The following is a 23,955-nucleotide window of genomic DNA, read 5'->3' as shown; positions in this document are numbered from 1 at the left end:
ATTACACCCATGTTAAAAGAACTACATTGGCTACCAATATGTTTCCACACAAAATATAAAGTGCTAGCAATAACCTATACAGCGTAGGCCCACGGTATTCTCCATTATGAGCCACATCACCCATTGAGATCATCTGGGCACGTGCATCTGCAAGTGCCACCAGCCCAGCTAGTGGCTAGCTACTCAGGAACGGGCCTTCTCTATTGCCACCCCAAGGCTTTGGAATGCACTTCCTTGTCAACATAAGGGCCTCCCCATCTCTGACAGCTTTTTAAAGGGCTATTGGGACACATTTATTCACTCAGGCTTTTAATTAGAGAATCTATCATTGATTTAAATTGTTTTAATGGTTTGACTTTGTTTTTCATTTGTGTTGTTTTATTGTAAACTGCCCAGAGACGTGAGGTTTGGGCAGTATACAAATATGTTAAATAAATAAATAAGCAAAGGATGAGTTCAGACATAACATGGAACTGCGGGTCCCAACCTCAGATTCCACACACCCTCCCCCACACCCTCTCCCATCCACATTCTAACGTTGGGAAGAGGGGCCTCTCTCCAGCAGTGAGACTGCGGAAAGGTGGAGGAGTTGGCTGTGCGGGTTTCCTTCTTTCCTGAAGGACAGCCTGCACAGTCAATAGCAGCTGGAGCAAAGGAGGAGCTTCCGCCCTCAATTCCGGTTTGGGAGAAGGCTAACAGCAGTGCATGCATTCGGGTGTAATGCTGGCCCCGCCAAACTGGAGGTTGGGACAACAAAACGTAGAGAGTACTGAAGGTAACCAATGGAATTTGGGGAAGGAAAACCACTGGTCTGTGTTTTTCTTTAACTGCAGTTTGTCACGTCTGGACGTTTGGTTAGCAAAAGTTTCATGTTACGTCTGAACCCAGCCAAACATTGACAAAAGCTAAACATTAACCATTAAACCTCAACCCAGCATAACATAAGTCAATTTTAATTTCCAGATTCTCAGGTCTGGCTCCAACCCTTTCCCTCCCTCCTACAAAAAAACAAGATGGCTATTCACATTGAGCCAATCACACAAAGATATGGGCATGTCCGGAAATGGACTGACGCAGGCTGAGTTACTGTTTTCCCCATATAGTAAAGTAGATGGTGATTCTACCATCAACACAGGACACAGGGAAGGACTACATCAGCAGCAGCAGCAGCAACAACAACAACAACTGTTTATATACCACGTTTCAACAAAAGTTTCCAAAGCAGTTTACATAGAGAAATAAATAAGATGGATCCCTGTCCCCAAAGGGCTCACAATCTAAAAGAAATGTAAGAAAGTGGCCAATAGTCAAGGAAATGAAGAAGAAGAAGAAGAAGAAGAAGAAGAAGAAGAAGAAGAAGAAAGACACCAGCAACAGGCACTGGAGGTACTGTGCTGGGGGTGGAGAGGGCCAGTTACTCTCCCCCTACTAAATAAAGAGAATCACCACATTAGAAAGGAGCCTCTTTGCCCAGTTAGCAGGGCTTCACAACTTTGGTCCTCCTGCTGTTTTGGGACAACAACTTCCAGCATCTCCAGCCACAGTGGCCAATAGTCAAAGACTATGGGGATTGTAGTCCAACATCTACAGGAGGGCCAATGTTGTGCAGCCCTAAACTACATTGCTCATCTCACTTTGGGGCTGTTTGTGAAGGGCACTGTTTTGCCACACTTCCCAACCCTAACATGGGTGGAGCAAATCCCTTTGCACATTCCTCTCTGGTCATGCTGCCATTTATCTTCACAATCTACACTCAATGCCTCGTTTTTGCAGCAGAGAAAATGCCATTTTGTCATGTTACGCGTTTTCCTCTGGACACATACACTTCTCTCCCAATGAGCAATTAAAACATGTTGCCACTCTGGTGGTTGGGCCAAGAGAAAATTCTTTTGCTAAACTTTGACCATGCGAGTCATCGTGGTAGATTCCTACAGCATGGAAATGCTAACTTTGGAGTATTAAGAAAACCAATAGCCTTGTTGACATGAACACGGGAGCCTAACCCCTGAAGCCTCCTGATATGAAGCATTGATTTTTCTGTCTGGGTACAGTTCTAAAGCCATTCATTCTGAATGGTCAGGACTCAGAGAGAGAGAGAGAGAGAGAGACAGAGAGAGAGAGAGAGAGAGAGAGAGAGAGAGAGAGAGAGAGATCTGCTCTTTTCAGTTTTACCTCTGGGCAACATTGAGGAATAAACTCTACATTTTGAGAGATGATTTGATCAATCCTTGCTTAGAGAAAGCATATTGCATGAAAACACAAATACAACATTTTGTCAAAGACTCAAACAGAACCTGCATCAAAACCAGAATTAATTAATTAATTTATTATTATTATTATTATTCATTTATAACAATAACTAACAATTTATTATTATTATTTATTTACACAGTCAGACAGGTGTTATTGACTCGAGTCCTTCCCAAGGACCTGGGATGGCTGAATGTTATTGTCAATGTTGTTGCTGTTGTTCTAGATATCGTCGCAGAATATAGGTTGTTCCCAGTAAAGTTGCTTTTTGTAATTGGCTGATGGTGATTTCTGTGGCCCCTATGGTGTTGAGGTGCTCTTCAAGGTCTTTTGGAACTGCACCCAGGGCGCCAATTACCATTGGGATTATTTTGGACTTCTTCTGCAACAGCTATTCAATTTCAATTTGTAGAGCTTTGTATTTTGTGATTTTTTTCTGTTTCTTTTTCTTCTATTCTGCTATCCCCTGGTATTGCTATGTTGATTATTTTAACTTGTTTTTCTTTCTTCTCGACTAGAGTTATATCTGGTGTATTGTGTGCCAGATGTTTGTCTGTTTGTAGTCGGAAGTCCCATAATATTTTTGCATCTTCATTTTCTACAATTTTTTCAATTTGATGGTCCCACCAATTTTTGGCTACAGGTAGCTTGTATTTTTTGCAGATGTTTCAGTGTATCATCCCTGCTACCTTGTCATGCCTTTGTTTGTAGTCAGTCTGTGCGATCTTTTTACAACAGCTGATTAGGTGGTCCACTGTTTCATCTGCTTCTTTACAAAGGCGGCACTTGCTGGTTGTTGTTGTTGTTGTTGTTGTTGTTGTTGTTGTTGTTGTTGTTGTTGTTCTTCATTATTATTAGTTTACACAGTCAGACAGGTGTTGTTGACTGGTTTGTTTTATCCAGACATCGAGTCCTTCCCAAGCAGCCCAGGTGTAGGGCTGAATCAGATGGGTCAATGTTTTGACTTTGTGTCAGGCAGCTTCCTATGTTCCTTGCTTGCCCACCTGGCCAATGTCACCAGGCAGCCAATGTGTAAAATTTGAATAGGGCTTTTGCCGTCTGCACATGGAATCCAATGCACATATGTCCAGACTGCACAGTCTAGTTTTGGATTTTATCTGGAAAACTAACTGTGTGATAGGGGCCTGTGCACATTGGCTTTTATGCTCACGGATGCCCTGTTTGAATGTTCCCCTACATGCAGACAACGGATGGCACGAGGTGGGGCAGGCATGGTGGGTGGGTAGGTAGAAAGGAAAAGTGCCCTCTTGCTTCCTGCTGAGCACTGTGTGGACAAAATGTCACAGCCAATCCAGCCTAGGAGAGATGCTTAAGTATGGTTCACAGTGCCTGGGACCTTCTGCTCTTCTACTGAGCAATGGCCCAGTCCCCTAAGGGGAATATGTAGTCACCCATCCAAATGCAAACAAAGGTGGATCCTGTCTAGCAAAGGAGACAATTCATGCTTGCTACCAATAGGCCAGTACCGATAGACCAGCGATATAGGAAGATGCTGAAAGGCATCATCTCATACTGCGTGGGAGGAGGCAATGGTAAACCCCTCCTGTATTCTACTAAAAGACAGCCACAGGGCTATGTGATTGCCAGGAGTCAAAACTAATTCGATGGCACACTTTACCTTTACCAGAAAAACCAACTCTCCTCCCGTTAGGAGGAAGGTGAGCACTGGCTCCAAAGCACACCTAGTAGAACAGGCCTGCTCAACTTAGGCTCTCCAGATATTTTTGGACTACAACTCCCGTAATCCCCAGCCACAGTGTCCAATAGCCAGGGATTATGGGAATTGTAGGCCAACGTCTACAGGAGTGCCGAAGTTGAGCAGCCCTGTAGTAGAGTCCTCGGAGCAAAATATATCATTATGGTTATCAACAAACACTTCTCCAAGTGGTTTCTCCAACATTAAAAAGAATGGGGGGAAGGGTTCCCTGTCCCAAAAGGAGACACCAGCAACAGCCACTTGAGAGATGCTATGCTGGACTGAACAGGACAGATGTCCTGTCTGCTGCTAAATATAAGAGGACCACCATTTTCAAAGGTGCCCCTTTGCTCAGTTAGCAAGGGGTCATCCTAGCTGATCCAGTCCATGACAACTTGATTCTGGAGGGGATACTGAATGGGTTAGCAGACTTTTACTGGCTTGCGTCCCCTGCTAACGGAGCAAAGAGGCACCTTTTAAAAGTGGTGATTCTCAAGAGCAACTGGCCCTATCCAACCCCAGCAGAATGTCTCTCCAGTGGCTGTTGTTGGTGTCTACCTTATGTTTCTTTTTTAGATGATGAGCCCTTTGGGGACAGGGAGCCATTTTATTTATTTATTATAGCTATATAAACCACTTTGGGTACTTTGTTTAAAAGTGGAATATAAGTACTTGTCAGTATATAAATATTTGTCATATTCATATTCATATTGATCCAGAGCTGAATCCAAGTCAAACAAAACCAAAGCAGCTAATGGTTTGACTTCCCATCCTGCCCTTCTTGACCTGCAGCCAACCTGTGGCCGACTCTGTTAGATGCACGATTACAACTGGAGGCAATATCTTCAGAAAGCCTCCAGTTCCTTGTTATTCTCCAAATAAGATCACTCGGTTTACTTATTCCACAAATAACAGTCATGTTCACTTGTCATTCCACAAATACTACTGCCAGATGACTTGTTATTTCTCAAATGCATCCATGCCTACTCATTATTCCGCCTAGAGTAATTACGACACTTCCACACTTGTTATTCTTCCTCACACACTACCGCTGGGCTTTGCTTAGTTATTGCTCATGTAGTGCTGATACGCCTCCCTGCCATTTCCTTTTTACTGCCGCTGTGACACGTTTGCTCTTCTTTGAGAAGAGGAAACTGCCATATTAAATGTGTGTTTTAATAAGGACAGGGGACAACTCCCACTTTTCCCTCTCCTCCCGATTGTCTCCGTTTCAATAGGTCCAAGAAAACACGCACATACACCAAATCCAATCTGCCACCAAACCCACCTGGTAAGAATCAAAGAAGAATCAATGATTCTTCTCCGCCCACAAAGAATCAAAGCAAATATTTCACTATGGGGTACAGGCTGACAATCAGGAAAAAGGTAGGAGGAAATAGATAAGGTCCCTAAAAAGGAGAGAGGAATGGGTCTTGTGTACACACCAGACATTTGTGGAATATGTCTTGTCCTGTTGTCGGTATACAGAATGATTATTTCACTTGCTCCTCCCTCTTCATTTTAACGATAATCTCTTTTTCTGAATCTTAGCATTGGTGCTAAGCTTTCTCTTCACTCCTGCAGTCTATAATGTACACCACATTCTAGAACCGTTATTCAAATAATGGTACCTCCAGTGGCTGTTGCTGGTGTCTATCTTATGTTTCTTTTTAGATTGTGAGCCCTTTGGGATTAGGGATCCATCTTATTTATTTATTATTTCACTGTGTAAACCGCTCTGAGCCATTTTTAGAAGTTCAGTATAGAAATCAAATAAATAAAAATAAATATAACTGGATAAAAATATGGCATAGAATGTGCCATTTTGAGAAGTGTGTGTGTGTCTCTCTCTCTGTGTGTGTGTAAATGGCTATACACACATATGCTAAAAACAGACTTCTAAACAACATGGCACAATTTTCAAGCAGACACACAACACATTCACAGATTTCTCCAAGGCCATCTTCCATTCCTTTCCTCACTCACCTGCCTCTATAGCATTCCAGCACAAATGTGTCTTTATATTTATTATTAACATACTTACTGTTCTTACTTTTTAAGTCACTGGACAAATTATTGAGGAGCAGAAGTAGACTCCAACACAAAAATAATAATGCAAATAATGCGTTGATTTTTTTTTTTTAGCTTGATTAGCCAAGCCAATGGAAAATTCTAGAAAACGTACACAATTATTTTAACTGTCATAGGCTGGCAATTGTAATTGACATGATTTGTACGAGATGCCGTGTAATAACTGAATATATTAAAAAAAATCGCACGGCTTGATTACCAGGCGAACATTACTAGTGCCACAATATTATTAACAACACAATTATCGTGGCATCCCTAGGACACGCTCTTAGCACTTCAATGCATTAGCGAGCCTTTGCTAACGAAGAAAAAATTAAAGTACAGCAAATTTCAAAGCACCAGTTGTACCCAATATCATTAAAAATTTATAAAACTCCCCCCACCGCCACCTCCCCGATCATGACAAGTGTTGGGCTTAAATGAAGATCAGCCACAAGGAAAGAGGAGAAATCTCTTATTCTTTGTCTCTCTCTCTCTCATGTTCTCGGAGACCTCCTCCCACCCACCCCCAACCGCCAAGCACCTCAATCCAGCTGAAATATGTAACCATTACAGACTGACAGCTTGACACACAATGACCTGTCAGAACATTCATCTCTCAATGTTTTATTTTAGCGAGGAGCCAAGCTGCAGAAAAAATAAGCAAGTTGTTTCAAAGCTTGGAGTGAGATCAAACATTTCTGGCATCCACATTTTACCAGACCTTTGATTTACAATGGATCTGTCAGAGGCTGATTAGACAGTGTGTGTTTAAAAACCTATAGATGTTGCACAATTGCACAAGAGCTTTCTCTCTCCCCCCCCCCCCGCCCCTCCTTCTTTTCCCTCCCTTAGCAGACATTTTTTTAGTCTTTGTCTGAATGACTTGGATAAGCTGGGTTACACTGCAAAAAAGAAAAAAGAAAGCAACAAAAAAGAAATCCTTACCACCTTGCAAGTGGAAACCACTGTGTGTTTACAGCAAAACTAACCAGCTGCAACTAAATGGCGTAGTCAGAATGGGCAGGGCCCACTCGTCCACTAGGCAGACCAAGGCAGTCACCCAAGGCGCCAGTTCTTGTGGGGCACATAAGCAGTGCCACAATATCGTACTGCCAGTTATTGAAATGATCTCACCCTGGATTTCCAAATCCACAGCATTGTCTTTTCATCTCTGAAGTGTTAGAGTTTTGCCCCCATAATAGACCAGGAACTCTCCCCCACTGTCTCCTGAAGCCAGCAGGGGTGAGTCATGAAACAAGAAGCTGCCTTATACTGAGTTAGACCATTGGTCCATCTAGCTCAGTATTGTCTACACAGACTGACCCTTTAATGAGGAAAAACTACAATGTTCTGGGCTTTTTAGTTTAGAATCGAAGCAGGTAAGGGGGGGACATGATAGGGGTGTATAACAGAGGAACATAGGAAGCTGCCTTCTACTGAGTCAGACCATTGGTCCATCTCACTCACTACTGTCTACACAGACTGGCAACGGCTTCTCCAAGGTTGCAGGCAGGAATCTCTCTCAGCACTATCTTGGAGATGCCAGGAAGGAAACTTGGAACCTAGATGCTCTTTCTAGAGTGGCCCCATCCCCTAAAGGGAAGATCTTACAATGCTCACATATAGTCTCCCATTCAAATGCAAACCAGGGCATACCCTGCTTAGCACAGGGGACAATTCATGCTTGTTACCACAAGGCCAGCTTTCCTCTGAGTTCTCCTCAGATGCTCTTCCACTAAGCAATGGCTCCATCCCTCAAGGGGATGATCTTACAGTGTTTACACATGTAGTCTCCCATTCAAATGCAAACCAGGGTGGACCCTGCTTAGCACAGGGGACAATTCAGGCTTGGCACAGCTCTCCTCCCCATTCACTGGCCATCCATCTAGGCTGGTCATTGAAGCCCACAAGTGAGTTGCCTGTCGAGCTCAAGTTAAAGCTGAGATTTTGTGCTCCCTGGCTACAGAGAGCGCCAAAGTCCAATTTTGCCTTGGGCACCAAAAATCCTAGAGCCAGCCATGGAAATGTATGTATGTATGTATGTATGTATGTATGTATGTATGTATGTATGTATGTATGTATCATTTGATTTTTATACCACGTTTCATAATATATCTCAAGGCGGTTTGCAAAAGTTAAAATATAATAAAATTCCATAAAAGTTACGGTTAAAACCGTAAAATCAACATTAAAAACCATAAACACAAACAAGCAAACAAAACAATTAAAAAGATAAACATAAGCAAGAAAGCTGAGAAACCTAGCAGCCTCTAACCTAGCTGAGAAACCTAGCAAAGTTGAGAAACCTAGCAGCCTCTAACCTAGCTGAAAGCAGCCCCTAGCAGCCTGTGTAAATAAAAAGGTCTTGAGTCATTTTTTAAAAGCCGCCAGTGATGTCAGAGAGCCAACATTCACTAGAAGAGCATTCCAGAGCCAGTGGGGGGGCAATGACTGAGAAGGCCCTGTCCTGTGTGCATGACAATTTAGCCTCTCTCATTGTCGGCACACGGAGCAATGGTCCCTCTGATGATCTTGTTGGGTGGGCAGAAATCCTTGGAAGCAGGGTTTTCCTGAATAAAGCTATCTTCTTTTTCCCTCTGCTGTCTTTATATATCATGCCAGATTGGATTATGAGTTTCCTGTTCTTCTGCATCCAAACGTATAAACGGCTTTGGAGAAGGGAATTGAAGCATCAGCACCAGCTACAATCTATGTGCACACACATTCCATGTACAATCTTTGTGCACATATGTAGACTTCCAAAAACAGTCTCCCAAAAGAGCAGATATTAAAAATACTTCCACCGTATTCCCATTTTTGGTGCATATAACCAAAACCAGAGGAGGTGGGGGTAGGGGAAGGCTTGAAATAAATTGCTTCTGTTTGTACCTAGAAGAAAACATAAGGATTTGTGCGTGGCATTAAAATGGGTAATTCCTTAAGACTATATTGTGGCATATGGTTCATTCGGGGAAATTATGAATCCATGTCTTTGGAGAGCTTTGGGTTGTAAATTTGGGGTTTTGTACATCCATAACAATGCAATCTGACACATGTAATTTATGTAATATTGAGTTAATACTGTATTATGAAATTAGCTTTCTGTAGTAAAGCTGTAATTTTTAAAGAGAAAGACAATACGGGGAAATGAAAACAAAACCAACATTAGCATTCTGTGAAAGGTAAAACTAAATCTTCCAAAAGTCTGTTCGGCGATTTAATATAATGCAATATTTATGGCTATCTGTATATTTAAGCAACCTTCTGGTATACAAATACAAACTCAGGCTGTGACTAGGCAAAATGCCTACTGAAGGCATCTTGAATAGATCGGGACCATAGGTCAATGCCTCCTCATCCTCAGCTTTTACACACTATTAGTCTTGTCAGGGGCAGAGCCACCGTTGGGCAAACAGGTTCAAAGAACCTGGGCCGCCACCAATCAAGGGTCACGAGTGTGGCCCCAGACATGCCCCCCTCCACATCTGACATCAGACATGGAGGGGCATTATTTTAGTCCCAAACAGGGCCGCAAGGCCCCATTTGGAACCGAAATAGGCCCATGCTGTGTTGGCAGCATAGCCGGAGTACCTCTCCCTGCCTTAAAGGCAGAGAAAGCCGCTCCTGGTCTCGCTCCTAACTCAGTGGGGCCGATCAATCTCCGTCCCAAACGGGGCTGCACGGTCCTGTTTAGGAGGGAGATCGGCCCATGCTGCATTGGCAATGTGGCCGGAAAGGCTCTCTTTTTAAGGCAGGGAGAGTCGCTCTGGCCCACACTGCCCAATGCAGCACGGGCCAATCTCCCTTCTAAATGGGGCCATGCAGCCGTATTTGAGAGGGAGACCACATCCCCACATCTGGCGTCAGACGTGGGGAGCAGGGCCAGGGGGGCTAGCCTCCCTATGCTCCTGATTCTTGTGCAGTGATTTTCTCAACATATATGAAGTTGCCTTATGCTGAGCCAGACCATGATCCATCTAGGCCAGTACAGTCTACTCTGATTGGCAGTGGTTATCTCAGTTTGAAACCAAGGTATTCCTTTTCACATGCAACCTGATCCTTTTAACTGTAAATACTGAGATTAAAACTAGGACCTTCTGCATGCAAAGTATGTTCTCTATCATGGGGCAAAGCACACCTTTTGGATTCAGAAAGTCCCAGGCTCAAATCCCAGCAACTCCAGGTAAGGCAGGGAAATACCTGTGTCTGAAACTTGAGAGAGCTGTTGCCACCCAGCTTAGATAATATTGATCTAGGTGGACCAAAGGTTCTGATCCAGAATAAGGTAGCTTCATACATTTCTCCACCTTAGACTTCCTGCCTTTGGGGAAATCCTTTTTACATCCCCTCTTTTTTAGTTAAGACTATTTTCATCCCACTTTTCTGCTGACAAGCCTTCAAGGTAGCTTACAACAACCCAATCAGCAAAAATAGAGATCAAAATAAGAAATCCGATTTAAAAGGAACAGCAGGATAGGAAATGAGAGCCATAATCCATCAAAAGCCCAGTTTTTAACGGGGTCTAAAAGAGATTAACATTGGTGCCATGTAGATATTTCTGCAGACAGAAAGTCATAGCTGGTGGCCCCTTTGGTCACTACTACCAACCTGCTCTTGATAGCAGCTTAAAGAGCAGTTTGCTATGTAGCATGAAGACCCAGTTGACTGGGAAACAAAAGCCTTCATTGGCAGGTTTGGCTTTTTTAAAGCTAAACTTTGGGTTACGGTCCATTTGACCCACGAGTATACCCCTTAGGTTCTGGCAACCTAGCCCAAGGATTAGTCATATGGTTCTTCAATTTCTGGCCATCAAGAACCACTCATTGATTACATCAGGGGTTCCCAACCCATGGTACTGCAGATGTTGCTGCACTACAACTCCCATCACCCCCAGCTACAATTTATTATAGATAAATGGGATGATGGGAGTTGTAGTTCAGTGACATCTGCAGTACCATGGGATGGGAACCCTTGGATTACATAATCAGATTTTCCCTTGACCAGGAAAGGAGTCTTCAACTGCCATTTTTGCAGCACAAGGCACTCTTAAAAAGAAAGATTTGTGCCGTCACGTCAATGTTGACTCCTGGTGACCACAGAGCCATGTGGTTTCCTCAGTAGAATACAGGAGTTGTTTACCATTGTCTCCTCCCATGAAGTATGAGATGATGCCTTTCAACACCTTCCTATATTGCTGCTGTCCGATATAGGAGTTTCCCATATTCTGGGAAACACACCAATTGGGATTGAAACCAACAGGCTCCTGCAATCTAGACAGGTTGCTTCCTCACTGCGCCATCAGTAACTCCACAAGGCACTCTTACCCCATCATCATTCTGCTTCTAGTAACTGGGACTAGACCTCAACCCTTATGGTGCAATGGATCCATATTCTGAAGCAGAACTCCATTACATCTTCTCACAAAGAATAAACAGTGCAAGTGGTACCAAGCTGTCTGGGACTAGTGAGATAACGGGAAAAGTCTCCAGGACAAAATGGCTCCAGTCAAGTTCCAAAACCATAACATGCAATGGTGGCCCCATATCACAATTCCACTGTGTTTTGTACCAACCTAACTGGAACCTACCCAGAGGAGAACACAGGATACCTTTCCTTTCCAGCATGATTAGTTAATTATTGTTGCCTGTGAAAGTTCCAAGAGGGAAACAGAGACTTTTCTACTACTCACATCATAAATACAGGTAGTAGGCTAGCAAGCTCTATGTTCATGCATCTGATGCTTCAGGAGTCATAAATCCCTGTAGGCTGATCTCCTCCCACCCTTACTCTCCTTTGCTGGGTCAGCAAGAGAAGACCTTTGGAAGACTGCACCACCAGCTGCCTTGATACATATCTCTTTGTGAGATGCTCTCAGAAAAATTGATTCATTAATCTAGCAGTACATAACTGTGTTCATGTGGGCCTTTAATAAGCCATTGTTCTTCAGCCACATCACTGGTAACAGGTTCTTGATAATGATACCCAATGGTTCCACCTGGGAAAGCAAAGTTCCATGACACAGGCTGGGTAGAACAAAGGCTTCTGAGCAGTGTTTCCTGTCACAGGGATTCCCAGGTATTATTGACTACAACTCCCATCATCCCCAGCCAGAGGCCTCTTCAGCTGGGGATGATGGAAGCTGTAGTCATCAACACCTGGGGATCCCTATGACAGGAAACACTGTTTCTGAGGCCAATTTTCAGTTGCACATCGTCTAAAATATAAGTCTTCTGGGAACATCCAATACAGAGTTTCTTGAGGCTGAGGAATACAGTTATGATATGTACAATAATTATATGACCACCACAGTTTATTGATATCCTATGATAACTAGATCCTATAACTCATTGTATTAAACCCAGCAAAGCACCAAACACAACAGAATAAATGAGGGAGGGGAGATACAAGTATTTGGATTTCCTTTAACAGGTTCCTAGAACATCCTTCTCAACTTATTTAACCAGTTAAACACAAACAAATTTAACTTTCCATGCATGTTGCCTCCAAGTGAATTACTTTTCATTTTTAGAGTGGTTTTCCATCAGTACAAACCTTTTCCTTTCCCTTATGCACCAGCAAACATACTGATACAATTTAAAGGTCATGTTCTTTTCAAACTGACAGGACCCTCCAAATTTTTGACGAGAGTCCCTCCAAGAATCACACCACACAAACGGAAAGGAATTAAGTAAAGCATCACTTGATGTAAGCTCAATCATGTGAACTGATTAGAAAATGTAACCATGGAGAGGAACGATTCAAAGTGTGACGGACAACCTTTCAAAGGAAGGAGATGTCAGCTTGATAATAATAAGCAAGTACCAGATAGCACAAGAGGATGAGAAAACAGAGGGGTCAATATAAATATAATTGCCTTCAAACCCCTTTTTTTCCAAAGTCCATTTGCCTTTCTCCCCCCGCCCCCCATGAAATCATTATTGCATATGATTGTAGCATTTTGCCTATGGAACCAAAGTTCACAGAAGCTCAGCAGATGATGGAATCTAGTTCCAAATGCTACATTTGGAAATTCAAATTTGGTTATGAGTGTAGCCATAGCCTTACTTTTCCATTTTTTAGGGCCATCCTGATGTGGCTGATGATTGTGCCCAAATCCAAACCTGGTGCATTTATTCTCTGACCCAAGCTGGAGGCATAAGCAAATACTGTTGCTTGAACCAGAGCAAGAGTAAAGACAGAGCTTCAAGTGTGGCACACAGAAGGTGTTGTTTTGTTAAATAGGCCCTGGACTAATTACATAGGAAGCTGCTTTCTCAATGAGTTGGACATCTAGCTCAATATCATCTAGGAACACAGGAAGCTGCCTTCTACTTAGTCAAACCACTGGTCCATCGAGCTCAGAATTGTTTACACCGAACTTGGAACCTTCTGCATGCAAGTATGCAGATGCTCTTCTCATAGCAGCCCCATCCCCTGAGGGAAATATCTTACGGTGCTCACACATCTCTCTTTCAAAGGCAAACCAGGGTGGACCCTGCTTAGCAAAGGGGACAATTCATGCTTGCTACCACAAGACCAGCTCTCCTCCCCTGACCGTCAGCTGCTCTCCAGGGTTCCAGAAAAGAATCTATTCCTGCACTATATGGAGAAGCCAGGGATTGAACCTGTGACTTTCTGCATACAAAGCAGATGTTCTACCACTGAACTATGGCCTCACCATAAGTATAAAGTTCTAATACTGTGACTCCAGTGCATCATACTACCTCTCCAGTTAGCTCAGTTAGGCTTGGCCTGCGACTCAGACCCTAAGGTTGCTGGTACATATAGAGAACATAGCAAGGCATTCCTTGCTATGTGTAACAATCACATTCATGGTGTATATACCACTTTCTCACAATGTCCGAAATGGTGTACAATGAAGCAGGGACAAAGCAAGGCTGGAGCAGGCCCTGGGATGAAAAGTGGAAATGGGAAACCCTCCCCCATCCCCACCTTCTTCTTCAAAGAGTCAGAAAGGAGAGAGGAGAGAGCAAGCTGTTGCTCAACTGATGGGTCACCTCCCTGTCAGGGGCCCAATGACATCACCACCACCACCACTGTTTTGTTCAACAATAGCTACACACTGCAATCAAGAAAAGCAAAACCATTCATTGGAAATACAATTTAAATTAATAAAACAGTTTATAACAGATTAAGAGGGAGAAACAATAAAAACATCAAAGCAAGGGTTCTCAGATCAAAGCAAGGGTTCCCTGGGTATTTAAGAGAACGTCTTCTTCACCATGAACCCCATCGCCCACTGAGATCATCTGGAGGGGTTCATCTACGGTTGCTACCAGTTTGTCTGGTGCTACTTGGGGATGGGCCTTTTCCACTGGGCTTTGGAATGCACTCCATTGAAATAAGAGCCTCCCCATCTCTGACAACTTTTGAAAAGGCACTGAAGACATATTTGTTCACCCAGACTTTTAATTAGATGCATCGTTTTAATAGTTGTTGTTTTTAATTTGGGGTTTTACATGATTTTAATGTTTTAATTATTTTTAATTTTGCTTAATTAACACTGCTTTTGTTGTACACCACCCAGAGACACAGGTTTAGGGCAGTATATAAATATGTTAAACCAACAAACAAACAAATGTGGGTCCCTAGATGTTGTTGGACTGCAAGTGGCCAGTGTCCATAGCAGCTGGGGATTGTGAGAGTTGTAGTCCAACCAACCTGGGGACCCAAGTTTGAGATCCCCAGAATTAAAATATCCTGTCTCTTGGCATCATAAAAAAACATCAGCAGAGAAAGTCTTGTCTAAGCAAGGAAGAATTGGTCAGGTGGTGGAAAGAAGCCAATGAGGAAGCCCTACTGGTCTCCAGTGGTACCACTTCTAGGTGGGACTTCCAAGAAACAAATGGGAAAACAGATCTTTCCTCAGAACCAGCATAAACTTACTTAAGGCTATGTAACCGTTGAACCTAGCAGGAAATTCAATTTGAGCATCTGGAATTAAATAACTGGCTTTTTTTGTTTGTTTGTTTGTTTCATTCGAAATACGGATCTTAAGGATATGATGAAGGGAGGGCAAAAATATTTATTTATTTTTACATTTCTATCCCACTCTTCCTCCAAGGAGCCCAGAGCAGTGTCCATGGTTATGAGGTAGGTTAGGCTGAGAGACTCAAGGAACAGAATAGGAATAAAATACAGCCAATGTTAAGCCTTTAGTGAGATCGGTGCTGAGACTAAAATGCATCTCTTTCTTGTTGAAATCAATGAAATTTAACACTTCTTAACTTGAAGATTTCAGATGTTAACTGAATAATGAACTTGTCCATACTACAGTTCCCAACAGTTTCTGGAGGAAATATATGTCTCAACTCTTCCTCGAGGGTCCCTGCTAGCACTGGCTGACACAATGAGAAAAATCACTCAAAGTAGTCCCATTGAAATTAACTTCAATGGAACATGGAATTAATTTCAGTGGGACTACTCTGAGTAATTTTCCTCATCGTGTCAGCCATTGTTCCTGACTCCACAATAGATTTTCCTTTTGCCCGACAATCACGAGATGCCATTTTAATTGGATACAGAGGTAAAGGACTCACTCAGCGACCAGAAACTATTTTCTTACTGGTTGCTAAATAGTTTTCTGGTTGGATAATTTTACTGCTTACTGGTTGCTGGATAGTTTTCAGGATAGATGGACCATGGAAAATAGGGTAGATAGACAAGGTCTCATACTGCTCTGCAAAAACAGAAGATGAGGATCCACATTAGGGATGTGCCCAAATGGGCTCAGGCAGACACGGGTAGGGCGGGGAACGGTTCCCTTAAGAAGCAGGTAAGCAGGCCCTTACCTGCTCCACTACAGCCCCGTTTCCCCCCTGAGTTTTTCTTTGCTCTACCAAAGGCTGTGCACGCTGTTCCCTGCGGGCACTGGGAAGCAGCACAGTTCCCTGCAGTCTGTTCATGGAGTTGGCCCACATGTGGCTGCTGCGCATGTGCGGCAGCCATGTTCATGCCGACACCACGCACAGGCTGTAGGGAACAGGGCTGCAGCCACACACAGCCTTTGGTAGAGTGAGTGCCACGCCCAGAAAAGTGGTGGGGTGGCAGCAGAGCAGGTAAGAACCTGCTTACCTGCTTTTTGAGGGGACCACTCACTGCATCCAGTGAAACGATTCGGTTACGGATGCCCAAGCCATTTCAGCACTTCCCTAAGGAGGTACCGAACCGATTCATGCACATCCCTACTCCACACCTCACAGTGGGTTACATTCTTTCCCTATCACTCACCCATATTTCCATTCAAACCACAGTGGGGTGCAGGAAAAATAAATTATACTGCTATATCACATGCTGAACTACAACCTGGCCAATTAAGGGAGGACTAAAAGAAACTGCTTCAACTGTATCATGTTCAATTCCCTTGAGTTACCACATGTTATTATCAGTGTTGCATTCAAATCGTGTGGATCAGCTTCAACATGCACACAAAGCCACCCGGAATCTCAAGTACACGTTTTTTGTTGGTTTTTTTCATGTTGAGAAAGTGTGTGTGTGTGTGTGTGTGTGTGTGTGTGTGTGTGTAAAGAAACAGGTCAAAACGGGATTATGCCATTAACATGAAATTCTGAAACTTAGCTGGTAGATATTGTTTACGTTATTGGAAAGCTTTTGTTTCACAGAAAGATAAACTTAATAAGACTAGCTGACACCCCTTGGCTGGAGATCCTAAGCAGGCCTCTTTTCCAGAGGAACTGACAATCTCCATAGAGAAAGTGTGTGAGAAAGGAAAAGAGAATACACTTTCATTTTTGCCTGTATTTAAACACCATAGACCCCATCATTGTTTTTCTTAAATACAACTTATACATAATAGGCCTTTTGCTAAAGGAGTCAGCAACAGCTTTCCTATATGCTTCGGAAATGGTAGAGAGAAACCCTATCACAAAATTTTCAAAGCATATAGAGGTAGAAATACATGTGCTCTACACACAGGAATGCCATCCGAACTGTCAGTCCATGTTACAGTCTCTCTTTTTCCCTTCTGGGGAGACCAGGCAGGCGATCCCGTGGAGATTGGGTGGCTGTTCCTCCTAAAGCTCCACTGGTAGGGCTGGCAATTCCCTGCCACCCCAACACAGGGAATCCTTCTATCCCTCCCTTCTGAGCCCACCTCCTTGGAAGAATATGGGCATGATGCCGGAGAAAGATAACCAAAAGATGCCGGAGAAAGACGCTTCTGCCATCCCGAGGCATCATCCCTTGGAATGGCAGAGATGTCTCACAAGATCTCGGGGAGGTCAGATGAGATTTCGATACGAGATCTTGACCAGAGCTGAGATCTCACAAGATTTGCTCCGTCTGCCAGAGGCTATTTAAAGACCAGCTGGCCAATGATGAGGAGCCAGATTCTGAGGAAAGTTCACCCTGACAAGAGCCCTGTGACTCGGTTTGAGATCTGGGGAGGCATTCTTTCCCCCCTGAGAGTCTTGTGAAGTGAACAAGTCCTCGTGGGGCATGAGACTACCCTCTGTGATAAGCTACTCTGAGGCCTTGCTGAAGTTCTGAGAGATACTCCAACTATCCTAGAGGGCTCATCTGAGGAGGAGTGTGACATCCCTCCATAGTGTATAGCCTCACTTCCCTGTATAGACCTGGAGGACAGGTCTATCAATGGCTGGTGTCTATGGGCCATCTCCAGCCTCAGAGGCCTCTCAATACCAGTTGCAGGGAAGCAACAGCAGGAAAGAGAGCATGCCCTTGCCTCTTGCCTGTGGGCTCCCCAGAGGCATCTGGTGGGCCACTGTGCGAAACAGGATGCTGCACTAGATAGGCCTTGGGCTTGATTCAGCTGAGCTATTATCATGTTATCATGCTATGTTTCCCCAAATCTACCCCACAACTTCCACTACTGCTGGGGGGGGGGCGGCAGCGGGAGACACAGCATGATAATGAGAGGACATTGCCTCATGTTACAAAGTGGGGAACTCAAAAGTCTGGCATTTTCTGGAGCTGCCACAAATTTATCGGAAATGATAGTTCCTAAACACTAGTTAAGTCTTATGTAATGGCCAGCACAGGAATATAACTGTTCCTGGTATACTTAAAGATAATTGCTTATTTTTTCCACAAGGGGGAAAAAAAGTATATCCCATCTTTTGACCAACGATTGGTTCCCAAGGCAGCTTATGATACTTTTGAAAACACCACGATGAACCAACCAAACCTGTTAAAACAGAATAAAACAGTGGCACATATTACAGCTGGAAATCTTCACTGCTGAATGCCATCAAAAGCCTAAGTAAACAGAAATGTTTGCTGGGGGGGGGGGACCATCTGGTTGCCTGGCAAGTGTACGTGGCCAGAATGTTCCACACAACCTGGACACCTCCTGTTGAGAAGTCCTTTTCTCCAGTAGCCTCTATCTCACCTCACATGGTGGAGCACTTGGGAGGAGAACCTCAACTGAAGGCAGTCACAGACAGGCAGGTCCTTATTGAAGTAGGCAGTCCTTTGATTACCCTGGTCCCACATTAGAAATATATAGGGCATCTAAGCAAATGAAGTCAATGTGAATTAAAGTGATTTAAAATAAAAGACTGGAAATCACTTTGCTTTTCTCCCACCTATTGCAAAAAGACAGTAAGCTTGTTCTCATGACCGGGAAAATGGTAGGGGAAGTCTCTGACCCTAGTCCAGGAATTATGTATCCTCCCAATTGGCCATCGTGAGAATTCTACAAGCAAGGTGAGAGGAGGGGGCAATGCTCATCTGAGAGCTGGGTACGGAGGCAGGGGGAGTGCTTTCCCTCCACCCCCAAGTCATGGACTCGAAACCAGAGTATGATGTTCACAAAAGAGCACCTGTAAGCCCTATCCCCATACTCTTTATTCCTGCCCTCCTCTCCACAATCAGTGTGCTTGAAGAAACAAACACAGGCCACATTCACATGTAACAGGGGACCAGAGTTGCAGGGACCTGTGTCCCTTACCATAATGTCCGAACATTGCAACTCCAGTCCCATCTGTTGCACAACCTGAGGTTGTGCTCTGGAGACTCCAATTTGACCCCTCGGTTTGTAGTGAGTTTCACTGCTCCAAACCAAGGGCAAATGGAGCCTCCATTCTGTCCGAAAGCAGCACTGGAAGCTGCATTCGGCCAGACTGGAGTTGATGAAGAAAACTCCTCCCTCTCTCCTTCCCTGATTGGCTGTGTGGGCTATCCTTCAAGCAAGAAGGAAGCCCACACAGCCAGTTTCCCCATCCTCTCTGCAGTCTTGCTGACTGCAGAGAGGACGCTCTCCCTATCGTCCGAATGTGGACAGGAAAGCGGGGGTGGGAGGAGCGGAACCCCGGTTCCATTGGGCCCGCAGTTCCATGTGGCATGTTCCACGTGGTTCCAAGTGATGTGTGAATGCAGCCACTGTAGCAGTGGCATAGCCAGACTGAAGATGACCCAGATGCAAAATCCAGAGCACCCCACCTCTTCACTCACTGCTTCTTCCCCTGCCTGGCTCTGCTCACAGTTGATTGTTTGTTTCCTACTGTGCCACAGCGGCATGGCAGTGGAGGTGGGCAACATGGGGGGGGGGATCAAGCAATTGGCCCATGTTCTTTGGATGCTCTCACCCAATTGTGGTGACTCCCTGCATTGTAGTCATGGAGAGATTCTACCTGCAACAATAGAGTTCCCCAGTGTTCTAATTGTGGGAAGGGTCTCCCAGTGAGTAGAATTTTTCTCTGCAGACAAAGATGGGATGGGGATTTTAGCATACATCATGGCAGGAGTGGAGATTGCCAGCATGCTCTCGAGAATGTATGTTCAGTGCACCTCCACTTTCATAACACCCGAACAGGACCTTCAGAGACAACACAATCCAGTGAAACATACCTACAAAAAGGATACTTACAAAAAATGCATGAAGTAATTTGCTGAAATTATAGGGAACCACCCAAGGCAAACTGAGGTTACATAATTTCTCAAAAGGATTTCGCATTCTGATCTATTGCTTCATCAAGACGATGCACATCAGATTTATACTTTGCAATTCTCCTCTCCTCCTTTCCTGCAGAGAGGCAGCGAAAGTAGTTTCAGTCAGGATTAGATCTGTCCTAAATGGTCAACAAGACACATTCCTTTTGGTTCACAGATAGTATTATACGAGTTTCTGTCTTTTGTCACTTCTTCTGACATGTGCAATAGAAAGTGCATTTTGGCTCCAAAAAGTATTGTGCCATCTTTTTACAAGATGAGGCTCTCTAGACCAAAGAAATGGGTAGATTTAATAGAAGAAAGACAAAGATAACCTCCCCGCTACACATCAGAGGCACATACACATTGGAAATTTGATTCACAATTTTTACTAAGCTTTACCCAGCTGGAAAGTAGTAATCTTTTTCATATGGGATCTGATCTAGGAGCTCAAATGTTTCAACTTTTGGGTTAGATTTTAACTCGTAAAGGTATGTGCATTTGTTTACATTCAAGATACCTCAAGATTTTTTATCACTGACATACTGGCAGTACCTCGGATAATCAAAGACCCAATTCAAACATTAGTTGTGCAGTTTGACATCCAGTTAGCCAGGATGGCTTTACAGAGGATCAGATAAATTGATAGAGGACAAGCCTTTCGATAGGGCTGTACTCACAATCGGAACTTAGGTAGGACAAGTGTCCTACTCAAGTTTGGGAGCTGTATATGCTCCCAATTTGTGATCATCTGTGAATGCAAAACAAGGTCAGAGGTGGGAATCTTGATTGTGTGCTAAGCTACAGCTGGGTAGGATGAGGATTCCCTACCCAGATTCCATCCTTAGCTTCGAAACCAAGAATAGGAGAATCTTGTCAATCGTAGATCCAACATCCATGGTTTCATGTATCTGCGGTCTGGTAATTGGCACCCAGCCTTGGTATATGTGGGGGGAAACAGCAGGAAAAGGGTTGACTCACGTATCCATGGGTCTGGGGTGGGCAGAAGGTCATAGGAACATAGGAACATAAGAAGCTGCCATATACTGAGACCATAGGTCCATCTTGCTCAGTATTGTCTAGACAGATTGGCAGCATCATCTTCTCCAAGGCTGCAGTCAGGAATCTCTGTCAGCCCTATCTTAGAGATGCTGCCAGGAAGGGAACTTGGAGCCTAGATGCTCTTTCCAGTGTGGCTCCATCCCCTAAGGGGAATATCTTACAGTGCTCACACTTCTAGTCTCCTTTCATATGCAACCAGGGCGGACTCTGCTTTGCTAAGGGATCAAGTCATGCTTGCTACCGCAAGACCAGGTCTCTTCCCTATTCATTTCCGCCCACCATATTGTGTAAGGTAGCCATTTTCTGGCTTGTTTTTAAAAAACAGGGAGGGAAACCATGATTTGTGGACTTTAAAAACTGCAAATGGAAGCATTTTGGGGGCGTTGCTGGACAGCTGGAGACATACCGAACATAGTAGGGCACTTTCCCTGTGATTTTCAGCCATTTTTGCCTATTTGGGGGTTGTTATAACAAACTCGTGTTTTTTTAACCCACAATTTTTTCTTCAACAAACCTGCAAATTGCAGCATTTTGAGGGCATTGTTGGACAGCTAGGGATAGAGTGGGTACAGTAGGGCACTTCCCCCCATGATTTTCAGGCAATTTGGCCCATTTCTGGCACCTTTTTTTTAAAAACCTCTGGGAACCTAAGCCCTCCAATCCCATTGCTTCAATTACTCAGTATTTGTAGTTTCCTTATATGCAGGAATTGCAGAGAACGGAACCCCTTGCAAATACTGAGATCCTTCTGTAGAAGGAAAAACCCTCCCACCCAGCTTGGACTCCATGCAGGATCGAGATCCCCACCTCTGACCTTGTTTTACACTCACCAATGGCCACAAATTGGGAGAGTACACAGCTCCTCAAAAGGGGTAGGAGGTGTCGCCTACCTCAATAATCATTGTGTGAACCATCTAATGGCTACAAGTAATGATGGCTAGTCTTGAACCCTCTTCAGGTTCAGAAGCAGCAATAATCTGAATACCAGTTGCTGGGGAGTAACTGTGAAAGAGGGATCTTTGCTTAGAAACCTAAGGGCACACTGACATCACAGCGGGGCTTTTAATGGACAATTTAGAACTGCCTAATGCTCTGCCACTACAGAACTCTGCCACTACAACACACACCTATGTGTTTTCTTTGTGCATGCACATACTTTGTTCATTGCCTAAAGTCACAGTCCATGGCATTTAGAAACCCATGCAGAGTGGGGGGGGGGAAATAATCAAAACTGGGAATTTGACAGCACTGTTGCAGAAGAGTGTTAGATTCATTGTTGAAGACTCTGTGGGAAGCAGCAGTGGAACCTGCGGGAAATGTCTTTGGCGGGGAAAGAAAAATGGGTACATTTGACCTGGATCTGGGTTCTCTCTTTACTTTTCTCATTCTTATCAGACACTTTTTATATCCTCTAACAGAATACAACTTTTGCATGACTTGAATTCTTGAACTACATAAATGTTCTTTTAGAACTGCACATTTTGTGCCTAGCTGCACAATTTAAAAAAGACCTGCACTACAGATTTGTGTCAGTTTTATTCCAGTTGTACTGAGACAGAGCATCAAGTCCATCTATTCTAGCATTGTCTACTCCAAATGGCAGAAGCCCTCTAGGATCTCAAGCAGACGTCTTCCCCATCAACACGCCTGTCACCTAGAGGTGGGCACCAAACTGGCTTTCCCGGTTCGGTTTTTCCCCTTGTCAAATTGGACTTGGTTCGACCAGCTCGGAGCTCTACTAGTAAAGGGGCAAGGGGGCAAATGGCTGTATGCACAGTCACACAAATGGCCTCTGCGCAAGCGTGGAGTTCACTAAAATGACCTCCACAAGCGCAGAGGCCCAAACCAGGCCAAGAAAGGACTGAACCAGGCTGCCGCTGGCCCTGCCTACTCTGGGGGAGGTCAGCGAGGGTGGGGGGAGCTTGTAAGTACCTCACCAGATCCCCCTTTACCAACAGAGTTCCGAACCAGCTTGGTTCGAACCAGGCCCCATTTGGTTCAGATTCAAACCAGCTGAGGCCAGAGTGGTTCAACTTCAAACCCGTCAAGCCCATCTCGAACCAATCAAGGTCAAGCCCAGCTCAAACCAATCAGCCAACTCAAACTGGCCAAGCCCTACTGTCACCTAATCCTTTTAACCAGAGATCTCCAGGAATAAACATGGAACTGTCTGCTTGGTCTACCAACGAGCTAAAGCCCTCTCCCCATCACAGCACACACACACATAGAGCATCATAGAGAAGTTCTGATGATGAGGGTACCAGGAATTCTACCTTAGGGATCTCTAGCACCTGTCACAACACTTCAGCTACATGGGAAAAGACTATGCATTAAATATACCCTTAATCTAGCTGATCATAGTCATCATTTAGTAGCCAGAGCACCTTTTCTTTTCTTTTGATCAAATCAAGGAACTACTTTACTGCTCCTAAAGCGGACTGCTCTTACCATGCAGAATGGATCTCTAAAGAAGGAGACTCCCGCCACCCACCTCATCGGCAACATAAGCCACAAATGCTGATTAATTTTATAGCATGTTATTAGGAGAGATACCTCAGCATGTTCTTGACAGCCTCTTTCACCGGTGCCTCTTATGTCCTAAAAGCTATTGTGCTTACATCATATGTTATTGAAGCCTCGGCAGACTTTCAAGCACAGGGAGCAAGGGATATACTCAATCATCATTCCACGCCAAGATGCTCAAAATCATTTTCAGGGCCCCAAGATGAAATAGCGGGGGCAGCAGGTCATGGAACAGTGCTGGCTGCTTCAGAGCACAGAGAAGCCTTCAGTGGCGTCTCAAAGGATGGAAGGGGGGAAAAGAGCAGCCTATTCTCTACCATCAATCCCATACTGAGAGGCTTGAAAACAGAGGACCATGGCAATTTTTTTTAATGGTGGGATGCAGCAACCGTCTGTGT

The 23,955-nt window shown here is 44.1% G+C and overlaps 1 long non-coding RNA gene and 1 other non-coding gene across 4 annotated transcripts in view; both read right to left on the bottom strand.

Moving 5' to 3' along the window:
- The window catches only part of LOC128334506 (uncharacterized), a 317,003-nt gene that overhangs the window by 78,221 nt on the left and 214,827 nt on the right, over window positions 1-23,955 (bottom strand). The gene's annotated exons all lie outside the window — the stretch shown is intronic.
- On the bottom strand, window positions 13,645-13,719 carry TRNAT-UGU (transfer RNA threonine (anticodon UGU)). The gene has a single exon. It is a non-coding gene; the product is annotated as a tRNA-Thr (tRNA).

This window comes from Hemicordylus capensis, chromosome 9, assembly GCF_027244095.1.
Source record: "Hemicordylus capensis ecotype Gifberg chromosome 9, rHemCap1.1.pri, whole genome shotgun sequence".
Taxonomy (NCBI): Eukaryota; Metazoa; Chordata; class Lepidosauria; order Squamata; family Cordylidae; genus Hemicordylus; species Hemicordylus capensis.
The sequence above is the reverse complement of the archived record's forward strand: the minus strand, read 5'-3'. Positions and strand labels throughout refer to the sequence as shown.